The sequence below is a fragment of the Lichenostomus cassidix genome, chromosome 10, assembly GCF_008360975.1.
Source record: "Lichenostomus cassidix isolate B80296 chromosome 10, HeHo_3.0, whole genome shotgun sequence".
NCBI lineage: Eukaryota > Metazoa > Chordata > Aves > Passeriformes > Meliphagidae > Lichenostomus > Lichenostomus cassidix.
Window position 1 is genome coordinate 1617107 of NC_139491.1, and position 13348 is coordinate 1630454.

The window sequence follows — 13348 nt, forward strand, 5'->3', positions numbered from 1 at the left end:
TCTTCCCAAAGCCAAACTGCAGCTGGATGAGGGGAAAAGGGGAGAAGGACCAGCCCTGCCACTGCCAGCACCCTCAAAGGCATTAGCACAGCCCAAACCCAGACTGTGGCACTCCAGGTTTTCAGCAAGCAAAATTAATCTCATGATTTTCTGCCTTTTAAAAATCTCTAGTGTTTTATACATTCCTGGTCAAAAAGCAGAATGCAGGGGTTAAAACACAAAATGATTAATTGCCACTTAAGCAATGTTGTAACAGCTCGACTTGCAGGTTATTTTAATGCCTAGAAAATGGGAGAAGGGGAGATGGGGATCCCCCAAGGGGGGTGAGGGGGGCTGTGGAACACATTGCACCCCCTTTTCCCCCAGGAATGGGGGCTTGGAGTGTCTGAGCCCAACCAGAGGAACCACCACAAACCTGCTGCGCCAGAGCCAGGGGCTCTGCCAAAAATTAAAATGCCTCATAAAATCCTGCTGGTTTTGCTGGAAGCTGATTTTGAAAGGAACCAGAGAAAAAAGGTTTTGACAACATCAGAATGTCCCATTTCCTTTGTTTTCATGACATTGCCATGATTTTCCAGTTCAAACTGACTTTTCATTTTACTCTTGCAAATGTTATACCCCGTGTGGTAACACACTGTGATAGGACCTTGGACCCTCTTCAAAATGGAAAAAGCTAAAATCAGAATGAGGCATTTTAATAAATCCAAAATTTAAAAAAAAATGATGTTTGAAGGATTTTCCTCCATGGAGAATTCCCCAATTGTTGGACTCCACACTCCCAGACCTCCTTGGCACCTTGAAACCCTTTGTGCAGAGATGTGATGTCACCTCAGCACCTCAGCTTGTGTCCCCATCCTGGAGGAGCTGCAGCCATGGCAAAACCCTTCTCCTTGGATGTGCCATCCTTTGCCAGCTCTCATGGGATGGAGCATCCCAGAATAGTCTGGCTTGGAAGGGATCTTAAACATCATCTCATTCCAATCCCCCCACCATGGCAGGGACACCTTCCACTGTCCCAGGCTGCTCCAAGCCCTGTCCAGCCTGCCTTGGACATTCCAGGGATCCAGGGGCAGCCACAGGTTCTCTGGGCACCCTGTGCCAGGGCCTGACCACCCTCACAGGGAGGAATTCCTTCCCAATACCCCATCTCTACCTGCCCTCCGGCAGAGGGAAGCCATTCCCTGTGTCCTGTCCCTCCATCCCTTGTCCCCAGTCCCTCTCCAGCTCCAGAACCCCTTTAAGCTCTGGAAGAGGCTCTGAGCTCTCCCTGGATCCTTCCCTTCTCCAGGTGAACATTGCCAGCTCTCCCAGCCTGGCTCCAGAGCAGAGTGCAGCATCACCCCCAGCCCTGCCCTGCTCAGAGCAGCCCCAAGGTGTGACAACCCCAGAGAAAACCCTGAAACCTCTGTGCAGAACCCTCTGCCTTGCCAGGGGATGCCCAGCTTGGTGCATTTACACCCCAGCCCAGTGGGCAGTTTTGCTCTGGCACCTTTCCTCCAGGTGGGATTGAAGTTCCACCATGCACTGATCCATCCCAATCCCAGGCTGGTGAGGCTGCACTTGCTGCCCGTGGGGCTCAGGGTGAATCAGAGCAGCCAAATTGCTGAGGGATGGATTCAAATTAAATAACCTCCAAAATCCATCCCAATCAAGGAGGAGAAAACACAGACAAGATCCGACAGAAATTCACCAAACACTGCATTTCACCCGAAATCAATGTGAATGGGTTAATGGAAACTCCACAAGGCAGGAGCTGCTGAGTTTCCAGGCTTTTCAAGGCCCTTCCCACGAGTATCTGCTGTGGGTGGGGACAAGCTGACTCACAGTTTCCAGGGCTGTAGTAACATTTCAACACCCCGGCGCTCCAGCCTTGGGGACTGATGGCAAAGAGCACATTCCCAGCAGAGTGGTTGGGAAGCTTTTTGACAAAATGTTTTCTTGGGTCAGAAAATGTCACTTCGGCAAAACCAGAATTTTTTTTTTCTTTTTTTCTTTCTTTTTTTTTTTTTTTTTTTCTGGTAGCAAAATACCAGTTTCCATGAAATGTTGCTTGGAAAAGTTTTCTGGGTGCAAGCCTGGATTTCTAGTCAAACCCACAGAGGTAAAATCATCTCCCCAGAGGTCCCCAGGGGTGGGGGTGGCACCCATCAGTGGTGGTCTCCATCCCAGGAAAGGACTTCTTCAAATCCCTTCTAGGTGGAGCTGGGCCAATTTGTAAAAAATAATTAAAGAGTTGCTCAGGGTGAAGGAGTCTGACTTTGAGAGAGATGAGGAGATGAGAGCCCTGATCTGAGATAGGGAGTACTGGGTTCAGTTCCCTGGTTTGGCTCAGGACAAACAGGGATTGAACCACAAGTCAGGCCAGTGCCACGAGTACAGGATTATCCCCTGTGCTCTGCTTTCATTTTTAGGAAAACAAACTGAAGCCATCCCAGAAAAGCCCTGCTGCAATCCAAGGAAAGCACTGGTGTCTCCAGTTTTGTAGGACAGGAAGACTGCCTTCACTCAAACACAATGCCAGCCTCAACTGAGAGGAAAGTGCCTTTTTCTCCTGAATAAAAGATTAATTCTCATTTTTCTCATGGCAGAACAAGCCAGTCTTGGATCTTGGTTAGTCACAGGGCACAGGGCGAAACACAAAGCAGATGGAGCTTCTTCTCCTGTCATTCCCAGTGGTGCTGAAAATCTCCTCTGGGAATACCAATCCTCTCCAAACACCCTCAGACACCTTCAGGAAATGCTCAGCAAAGCAGAAAAGGGTGAAGAGCTGCACGAAGTGTGCCCAGGCTGCCCTCTGCCAGTGCCCTGGGCAGGTGATGTGTGAGCTGGTGCCACTGGCCTGGGGCTGCCATCACACCTTCCCACACTGACTGGGGTTCTCCATGGCCTTTGGAACTGAGGAGCCAAGAAATGAGGCATGTTGGGGGAGAGGAGGAAGACATTGATTGCTGAGCCTCCAACTAGTGCTTTATCCAGGAGGACTTCCTACCTCGTGGTGAATTGGAAACTCCAGTGGATCCCACAGTGGTGAGAGAACAGGGATTGGGGATGATGCCAGATCCTCCCAGGACCTTAAGGGAGCCTGCAGGAAAGAGGCAGAGGGGCTTTTTATAAGAGCTTGGAGGGACAGGACAGTGGGGAATGGATTCAAACTGATGGAGGGTTGGGTTAGATTGGGTATTAGGATGGTGAGGTCCTGGCACAGGGTGCCCAGAGAAGCTGTGGCTGCCCCTGGATCCCTGGCAGTGTCCCAGGCCAGGCTGGACAGGGCTTGGAGCAGCCTGGGACAGTGGAAGGTGTCCCTGCCCATGGCAGGGGGTGGAACAAGATAAGATTTAAGGTCCCTTCCAACCCAAACCATGCTGGGATTCTGTAAGATGAAGAAGGGGATGGGGATGAGAAGTCACCTTCAGGCACTCCAAGGAAGGTGCAGCCTGAGGCTCCTGCAGGAGAGCGATGGACATGCTGAGTGCAGCCAATGCCTGCCTGAATGCAGGCTGGGAATTTCTCCCTTCCACCTGAGCCTCAATCCTTCCTTCCCCAGCCTCAGAAGGAGCAGCAGCTCCTAACCCCTAACCCCCCTGTCCTGCCCTGGCTACAGGAGCTCAGTTCTGTCACATGGAGCAGCTGCTCTGCTCAGATGAGAAAGGAATTACAAGCAGAGGACTCACTTAGATTCACTCCCCCAACAAACACACAGAGTTTGTCCTTTTATCAGCATTTATTCAGCAGCCTGTGGAGACAGTCTGCCTTTCTGGAGCCTTTTCCAGGCAGATAACACCAGGTTCTGAATCTGCCCTTTACAGTCTTGTTGGCTTGGCTTTGGTGAATTGTCATTTTTGAGCTGGAAAGGGACTATTTGAGTAAGGAAAACAGCTCTGTGTGCTGCCACCACGCTGATCCAGCAACAAACTGTGCAACATGCCAAGCCCAGTGTCCTTAAAAAAAATAAATCTACCCCTCTCCATGTTTACCCATACAATTTGCAAACACAAAGCTGGAAGCTCCCCAGGGGGGCAGGATTAAAAAAGGGATTATTCTATTTGGAGCTGGTCCAGAAGGCAACGGCAGTATATATAAGTGTATATGGATATGTTTATGTCCAGAATGGATTTTAATTGAGGTTTGTTGTGTCCAGTGCACAACAAACAGAAGCAGGAGCTAAAAACATGGCAGGGCTGGAGGAGAAGGAAGGTTGAGGAAGACATCAAAGCAGATCTGAGGAAGGTCAGACCTAAATGGCAACCTGTCCGTTTCTGCAGCAGTTTGCTCTCCTATTTATGATGGTATTTTCTGGGAAGAGCTGGTCAGAGCCAACTAGGGCAGGCTTGTAAAAAGATAATTTTTCTCCCTTAGAAAACACAAAGACAGACAGACTGGGCTGCTGGCTTTTCTCCCTGCCCAAGATCTGCTGCCCTGGGCAATTTGTTCTGTTGCAGCAGCTCTTTGCTGGAGTGAGTGGCGTCTGGGCAGCTTCAGAGCAGACGCCAGTCACTCCAGTAAAGAGCTGCTTACCACAGCTTTGGTAAATATTTTCTGCAGTGGTGCAGCAGCGTCTCACAGAGCAGCACTGTTATTTCGTAGGCATCTCCAATAATAACTCTGAGAGGAGCAGCCACAAGACATTAGCAAAAGCTGCTGCCACTGACCAAAACTTTGGAGAAGCAGGAACAGAAGTGGGAAGAGAATAGAAATAGGGACTGAGTCACTGGCTGGAGAGGCAGCAAGGGAAAATTGAAAAAGGCAGGCTTCTCAAGCTGGTCCTGGGACACGGCTGTGGGACCAGCACACACTGGGCTGATGCTTTCCCAGATTTCTTGCAGCCTCTAAATGGGGATATGAAAATCATTATGGGAAAAAGAGAATATTGTCTTCCCTGTTTTGAGTCTGAACCAAAGGTAGCCAGAGGCACTCACTGCTGAAGTACCAAAGCCACATCTTTTTGTGTTGCAACTGCGTTTTGAGTGTCCCTGCTGGCAGCTGGCTGCAGCTCTCCAGGGCCTGCCCATGCAGAGGGCTGTGAAAATAGAAAGCAGCATCAGGGAGGAAAGGAGCTGACCCTGAAGTCATTGGCACCGCTGGGCGTTACTGAGAGCAAATCACCCTTAAATAGACACCAGGCCACAGCAGGACACAGTTTGCTCCAGCAGTGGCACAGTTGTTTCTTAAACACACAGCAGATGGAGAGGCTTTGCTGAGTGCTTGGAAGCCAGCTGGGTCTCCAGGGGATCTTCTCCATCCCATTGCCACACCATGGAATGAGAAAATCCCTCTCTGGTCCTTCTGTTCCTCAGACTGTGCTGAGAACCTGTCTCTGTCCAGGAAAATGCTGGCTCTGAGCTCCCAGGCTGTTGGGAAATGATCAGGAGCAGCAGCTCCTTCCCTAAGGCTCCATGGGTGCCAGCAGCACCTCTCCCTGCTGGAAGGGGTCCTGGCCACCAGCACAGCCACACATGGCTGTGTCAGGCAGCTCTGGGGTGCAGGAGCCCTCTGCACACCCCTTTCCATCTCCTTGGAGCCACAGCTGGGCTTTTCCATGGCTGGACATGCATTTCTGACACGCAACCCTTTCACTCAACCCTTTCACTGGTGTTTTGGTGAGCCAAGCACTTCCACAGACAGGTCCCAGCCAAAATCTGACCATCATTTACCTTCTGAGGTGGGTGATGTCCTGGGACCACACCTCACTGCCCAGCCTGAGGCAGCAGGCTCTAGCCCACCCTTCCCAAAACCCAGCCTGTGCTAGAGCCAGCCTGGCACAGGGATGCAGAACTGACCTGCTGTCTGCAAAGAGCTTCCCACAGCCCAGCAGCCATCCTGGCATCAGGTGGGGTGAGAATGAGAGGATGGAGCACTGGCTGGAGCAGGCACTAGGTGGAAAAGTTTTACAGAATGAGTGGGGTTTAGCTCCCAGCCTCTTTTTGTCCTGCTGGTAAATGGTTGATGCACAGTGAGCAGATATGGTGAACAGAGACCATGAGAAGCAAGGAGGGAGGAGGAGTGTGGAAGAGCCCAGCTGAGGGATTGGGTGCTGCATCTGCAGGATCCAAATCCCAGCAATTCTTGTCCCACTTTCCATGGGATCATCCCTCTTCTCACTGAGCTGCACCCAGCCCTGTGCTAGGAGCAGCAGCTGCTCAGCACCAGCTGAGGACAGGGGAGAAAAGACAATAAACTCCCAAAGCCAGGTTAGGACACAATTTTTGGCTGCAAGACCTGCCAGCACCTCCCAAAGCCACCTTCCACCACGGGCTGTGCCTGTGACAGTGACAGTGACCCCCAGTGCCACCCCAGCCCTGTGCTCTCCATGCAGGAGGACAGAGGGACATCAGCCATCCCAACAGGAGCTGTTCCTATCATCATTAGCCAAACAACAAACTCTCCTCATGCAGCCCTAAAACCAGGGTGGCATTTTTATTAGCTGAGGTTTCCTCCTTTCTTTTTTCTTTTTTTTTTCCTCCTTTTTTATGGCCTTATCCACAAGTGCTCAGAGCCAGAGGGAATTATTTGTTAGTTACATTAAAGCAAGAAGCCCTCAGACCACAGCACTGCAACCACTCCCCATATCATTATTTTCTTCTTTTTGGATTTATATGAAGCTCATTATTAAACCTGAGCTAACACAGACATCCTAACAAGGCACCCAGTGCTAATAACTGCTAAACAGCATTATTAATTATTGTAATTACAGCATTTAATTGATGATATTAAAGAGAATACTTGCCTACTTTTCCAACCCCAAAAAAATCCACAAATGTAGCTTATTAACACTAATTCTATTCTTATTGGTAAGACTATTGTTAGATTTCAAAGACAGCAAGTTTGGACCCTAAAAAAATGGCCCATGCTGGGATGGTGGGGCATGTTCCCAAACTGTGGTGTGGCTCAGCTGGGATGGGATGGAGGGAGCTGGGCAAAATGAGGAATTCTGTCCCTGAAACCTGACAGCACCTGCTCTGGTGGCCTTTAGGAGGGCAATAAATCCATATATTCCTTTACAACTTCCATCCCCACCTAAATTGCCCCTAAATCTGATGGCAGGGCTGCAGGCAGGTCCATGCAGGCTTGGGGAAGCAGGATCACCTCTCCAAAGTGGGAATGGGAATGGCAGGAAGCATCTCCAGGCTCCCCGGTGGTGAGCTGTGGGTCCAACATAGGGCTGGGATCCTGTGCCAGCCTCTCTCCTCACTGACCCTTGTAACGTTCCCTGGAATTATTCCTGCCCAGCCCAGACACCCAAACGGCCTCATAAACACCGAGCTGCGCTTTTAATTAAAGATGGGCCGAGATAAAAAGCTGCGCAAACCCATTTTCAACAATTAAAAAGAATATTAGAGGCGTTTGTCTCCCCGATCTGCATGTGTCCTGAGCAGCTGGGGAGCCTCGCTGTGTTTTTACCATTGTCAGGACTTTTTGCAGCGATTCCCCTCGCAGGGTGAACTCCCCTTGCAGGGTGAACTCCCCGTCCAGACGTCTCTTTGCTCCCAAAGAGTTAAGATTTCACTTGTCAGGCTGTTTTTGTTTCTATTCACATGTCAGTGCCTGTCATTTATTTAGTCAATGGGACATGTCCAAGGGATGGAGACAGACTGGGTTAGTCATTCTGACCGTGGGTCGCCAGTCACTGCAAAGCGCCTGAGGTCATTTCCAAAAGCGCCAGGAACAATGAGAGGGAAGCTGGGCCCGGGAGACCTGCAGGAAACGCCGCGGAGATTAAAGACAGAGATAGTCCTTTGCAAAAGTACACTGGAGGAATGTTCCCTATGTTCTGTCAACAGAGTTTCTTCCTCGCTCAAGACTGTCTATTTTAAGTCTGAGCTCGCACCAAAAATGGAAATCCTTGCTCAATGGCTATCAGTGGATCTTGGGTTTCTGGGGCTGCCTGAGCCGAGGAAATGAACCCTCCAGCTCGGCTGGAGCAGCTTCAAACAATCCCTCCTTGCAGCAGCTCTGTGCTGGGGCTGCTCCTTGGCCTGCTGAGGGATGGAGCTGGAGCCATGCTGCTGCCCCACTGCCCACGAGCATCGTCCCCATGGGATGTCCCAGAGTCACAGAATGGCTCAAGCTGGAAGGGATCACCAGTGGGGTCACCTGCTCATCATCCCTCTCAAGCAGGGTCATCCCAGAGCACCTGGCCCAGGGTTGCACCAGAGCTGTGGCACACAGGCACTGCAATGGCATCCCACACAGCTCAGCTCCAGCCACACTGCCAGGACACTCTCCTGCTTTGGGGAAAGAGCTGGAAAAGGAGAGCTGAAACACAACCATAAATATTTGCTGCAGCATCTTGGGCTGAAATCAAGCCCCGTGACTGCAGATTTGGGGGAACGGGAAATTCCTCTGGCAGCCAGCTGGGCCTCAGAGCAGGGCTGAAACACAAGAGCAGTTTTAGGTGCAGAGATGCACTTTTTGCTTTTCAAGCAGAATAGGCCAGGCCGCCCTTGCTTAACACATAAGGTACCTCTGGGTGTTTTGGAAAACACTAATAACAACCACATGACTGGTGTAAAACGCTGCCTTTTCCATCCAGACACACTATTGTTTTCAGATAAATACATTCCATCGAGCTGTTTTTCTAGCTGGACTTTCTGCATGTGGCTTCTGCATCTCAGGATGATGGGAATGGGGGTTTGAGCACAAATTCACTGGAGCCTGCTGGCTTGGGAATTGGGGACAGGGGATCACCCTGCCCTCGGTGAGGGTACAACAGCCAGAGATATGGGACAGGGATGGAAGGAAAGGTCAGGAAAAGGAGCTGCACATGCACAGTAGATCTGAGCTGCTCTGCAGAGATAGGGAAAAGCAGAAATTGCATTTTTTAGAACACAAACATCCCTCACGGACGCACACACCAGAGTATCCAAATTCCTCAGCGCGGTATTTGCGAAGCCACTCGGAGCCACGATACAGGCCAGCTCCTGAAAATTTCTCCACGTGTTGTTAAAGATTCAAATGACAGAGTCATTTCCAGGCTTTGAAGAAGTCAGGGTGGCTGTGGTTAGCCCGGGGCTGCTGGGGCAGGGTCTGTCTGCGCTGCAGGGTGAGATAACGCCGAGCCGGCCGGGGATGACGCCGAGGCACTGGGGGGAATTTGCTCAGCCTGCAGATAAGGGAAGCATCCTGCTCCAAGCACGGGGTAAACAACTTTGAATACACAAGTGACTTATCTGCAGAGTCCCACGGGAGGAAGCGGCTCTGGCCCAGGCTCTGCAGGCACATCTGTGTGGTGTGACACGGTGGGGACAGTAACACAGGCACGGCACCCAGGGGTTTGGGGAGCTCAGGGGGGTTTGGGGAGCCTGGCTGCTCATGGGTGCTGGGGAAAGGCTCAACCACCTTGCAAAAGGGAATGGAGAGAGATGGATTTGTCTCCAGGGCTCCTGGTCCTTTAGTGGCACAGGTAGGGATTGAGCCACCCAAATGAAAAATCACAGAGCGGTTTTGGCAAAATCCAAAAGGAGACTTAAATGCTGTTTTTCAACACAAAACTGCCAACACCAATCATTGTCCCTGCTGATGACGCAGAAAACTGGACAAAATTCAGGAGTGTTTTCACTGATAAGGCCAGGAAAGCACTCCCAAGCTGGAGACAAGAACTCCCAGCTGTTTGATCACAGCTGGAGAAGGCTGGCTGTTCCATCAGGGCAGGGTAAGATTTGGGAGAAATAAGGAGATCCCAGGCACTCCTGGAGGTGCAGGGTTCGTCTTGCTGCAGGACTGAGCTCAGACACCTTGCTGAGCATCACTGCCAGGTGACAGCCAGGGGACACAGGCACAGCCTTTGTGTTTTTAGGGAGAGGAGATGGAGTCAGGAGGGAGCAGGAAGAGCTGCTCTCCAGTTCAGAGCCTGATTTACAGCTGAGGCCTCAGGCAAATCCCTTACTGCCTTTGTGGTTTCATTTCCCCATCTCCACAATCTCTTTCACGGGTCATGTGTGAGGGGGAATTAACAGTCAAACTTTGTTTTTAATAAATATTTAAAGGTTTGTCTCGTGTTTTATGAATATTTCTGAATGATCTTCCTGCCCTTGCATAAGGGTCTCTCCCTGCCAGCTCTTTAATCCCAGCTCCTCTCCCTGGCGTGGAGCGATGCCTCTGCTGCAGATTTGGGCTTTCATTGAGGAACAATTAAGCTGCCTCAGTTAAATGTAAAGGCATGTGAAGAAAATTTCTGCTGCCAGATCAGTGCTGGGTGCCAGCAGCAACCACCAAACGGAAGGGTTCCTCTGCAAAAACTAAACCAAGGCAGCACCCTGCGCCCAGCAATGAGCTCTGAGTGACCCCAGCACTCCAAAATTCCCCATTTATGTGTGAAGCATGAGTAAAAACTCGGTTTTCACCAGCCCAGCATGATTTGGAAGTGAAAGCACAGGCTTGGAGCTCCTCTGAGCTGAGGCCAGTGGAAATTCAGGGTGGGTTTGACCCCAGCACTGTGCACGCTTCAGTCTCTGCCTGTTTATTGTTAAACTCATTAAAACCATCGGGCTTTTTGCATCTTAAAACAGTTTTCTGACTTCATGAAATATGTGAATGCTTAAGAAAGAATCTGTGTGCAACTGTATAAATAGTGACTAACGAGGAGGAATTCTGTGGTGTTCAAAGGGAGGGAGAGGAGCTGATGAACCTGTGGTGTAAAGAGTTAATTTGCCTCCAGTCTACCTGGTGCTCAGCTCACCCAGCCCAAGGTCAGTCACTTCCTTACAATATGGATGTGGAATTTCAATTAAAAGAAATTCAAAGAATTTCAGAATGAAGCGTTTTGACTCTTTGAGTTGAAAGCATCTCAATTTCTTAACTGACATTTTCATTCTGATCTTAAAATGCTACGAAGTTTGGAAAGCAAATCCAGCCATGCATTTAACCAACATTTTTGTTCAAGTCCTCATTTCCCAGAAAATAATTTGGTTTATTCAGAACTAGAACAAAAATTTGCAACTGCCAATAATCCGTTTTCAACCCAGATTTAATGTAATAAACTTCCTGGAACTGTTGGAAGTTGAGATGTCATTAAGTGGATACCTTTACTGCCACTAAGATTCGTGGAATTCCCCAAACTCATCCCAGGCTTCAGCAGAGCTGTTCAAGGGATGTTTACAGCTTATTCTTCTCTTGTAGGAAAATGATCCTAAGATCTAAACTTGATGGGATTTCCTCTGATGGGAGGCACTTTGCTGTCTGTCGCAGGGGCACATGTTGAAATATGGCAGTGAAAAAAGCCAGCAACGCTCAAATTGCTGCAGAATCCCAGCAGAATGAGGCATGTGAGGAATATTTTATATTTAGGCAGAGGAGAGGGAAGGCAGAAGCTGGATGATGCTGGGTTTTTCATGATAAAGAACATTCTCCCTGCCATGGGAAAAGTTCCATGGTTTATTTTCCTGAGGAACAACTGTCTCCTGTGTTTCACACACCTACATCAGTAGGATGCAGAGCTGGAGCAATCCTACTTCCCCTCTCCATGTCCTTTTCAGCCCACATGGCTTTATTTGCCAGGATGGGGAGAAGACTTGGAAAGCATAAACGAAAAACCACAAATCAGCTGCAAGAAACAACTGGCTTAATGGCTGTACTCGATAATTGGACTTTATATTGGATATGGGGAAGGAATTCTTCTCTGTGAGGGTGGTGAGGTCCTGGCACAGGGTGCCCACAGAAGCTGTGGCTGCCCCTGGATCCCTGGAAATGTCCAAGGCCAGGGGTTGAAGCAGCCTGAGACAGTGGGAGATGTCCCTGCCCATGGCAGAGGATGGAATGGAATGAGCTTTAAGATCCTTCCAACCCAAACCATTCTGGGATTCTGTGATCTTAAAGGTCTTTTCCAACCTAAATGATTCTATGAGTTCAACATCATCCTCCTGGGCTCTCCTGAGCTGAGAGCTCTCCTTTAATCTTCCCAGTCCCTGGAAGAAGAGCCATGTCTGCCTGTTCCTTGGCTGTTTTCAGCTGGATCTCCTGTCCCTCCTGTGCCCCTGTCCACCTTTTCCCATGTCTGAACACCTGAGCTGGGCTGTGTGAGGTGAGGAACCAGCAGTGCTGATCAAACCAGGGCAGAGGGCTGGGAAAGGAGTGCACTGCATCCCAAAAGGAGCAAACCCCACCAAACCTCAGGCTGAAGAGAGGGAAATGCTGCAGTGCACAGCTGGACAGGGCAAGGCTCAGTGCTCAGCACACACCTCGCCAGCCACGATGGGAATTCAGGGATCCTGCTGCATTCCGAGGGAATGAGCACTCAGATCCCATCAAATAACACACTGTGCTGCTGCCAGGGAAGTTCCCCCTGTGATTCTCTCACTGAATACTTAAAGCAGGGACTTGGCCAGGAACAGGCTCATTTTCAGCAGTCAGTCACATTTCGTCCCCAAATGCTCTCTCTGTCCCCGGGCTGGACCTCACCCTGCTCCTGCCAGGGCTGCTCTGTCCTGGGTCTCCTCTGCTTCACATGAGAAGGTGGAACAATGCAGCTTTCTGAGCAGCCCTCCAGCACGGAGGAGTTGGACATTGTTTTCTTTTCCTGTTTTGTTTTGCGTGGAATAACTCCCCTCTATGGAGTCACTTCGGCTCCAGAAACAGACTATTAATAAACTGAACTGCTTTGGGGAGCCCAAGCCAAACGCTGGCCTTAGAGGGGAAAAAATAAAATCTACAATTGCACGGAGCCTTTTCATCCCTGTGAACCCTCTGAGGGACATGTAGTGATTATCCTCCACGTCACCACGGCAGTGGAGCCACCACAGCCCAGCCTGCCCGTGTGGCCCTGGGCTGAATGAGCTCTGTAGGCACAGCAGAGCCTTTCTCTAAGCTGGGGTTCTTTGGTGGCTTCCATCAGCTTGTTTATGGTTCACAAAGAGAAGGGGACAAGGGGTGACCCTGTGGTTAGGGCACAGAGCTGAAGTCAGGGACCAAGTCAGGAGGTTGAGACTGCTCTGGTATCAAGGTTTTCTCTGCTGACCCCACCAGGTTCTGCAGAACATAAACTTTAGGTTTTCAAAAGAAAAACAGCTCCATTATTTGGGAGTCCAAGGTCTAATTCAAGCAGCCAATGGGGATGAAAGCACAGTTGCAGCCTGTGCTGCCCATTCACTGTTAATCCTTACTCCAGGCAGAGGATCAGACTCAGGCTGAAGCCACCAAAGGTCTTTGAGTAAGACTCAAGGGAAACTGCCAGGAATCACAGGAAGAGGCTGAAAGTTACTTTGGTAGTGGGTGAGATAACATTTAGAATATATGAATACAACATCCAACTAGAGATGGGAGCAGAGGTCCCATGGAAACAGAAAAGGAGGAAGACCATGTGGCAAATCTTGCTCCAAGTGACCCTTGAGGCCAATGGAGTTGCTCTGGATCTGTG